We start from the raw sequence: 539 nt of genomic DNA, 5'->3' as shown, positions 1-539 counted from the left end.
CCCCCCTACCCGTCGCGAGAAAGCGCTATGCAGTTTCTTCTGCTTCCTCAACCTTATCGCAGATTCCAAAATTTTTCTATTTTCCACAGAAAGGCTCTCAAATACGTTGATTGTGTTGTCGCTGTCAAAACCAATTGATTTGAGAGAAACAGATGAGTTATTTTTCTTTCCGCAGCGGGAGAAAGCAGCGAGAGTACGAGTGCGGTCAAATTATGAGTGGAATTTCACAATCGCGGCACTGTTAGAACGCTCAGTCGTACCTTTTTTTCGAATAATATCGCGAATGGGTGGTGGAGTAAACTCAATCGTTTTGCATATGCAGTAGAAGATATCGCTCAACTTTTCCTCGTTGGAGAAGGGCAGACCGAATATCACGGCGTCAGAAGAANCAGCGGGAGAAAGCAGCGAGAGTACGAGTGCGGTCAAATTATGAGTGGAATTTCACAATCGCGGCACTGTTAGAACGCTCAGTCGTACCTTTTTTTCGAATAATATCGCGAATGGGTGGTGGAGTAAACTCAATCGTTTTGCATATGCAG

This window comes from Rhagoletis zephyria, unplaced genomic scaffold (assembly GCF_001687245.7).
Source record: "Rhagoletis zephyria isolate East Lansing unplaced genomic scaffold, Rhagoletis_zephyria_1.1 Rzeph_scaffold_04163, whole genome shotgun sequence".
Classification (NCBI taxonomy): Eukaryota; Metazoa; Arthropoda; class Insecta; order Diptera; family Tephritidae; genus Rhagoletis; species Rhagoletis zephyria.
This window is presented reverse-complemented; position numbering follows the sequence as displayed.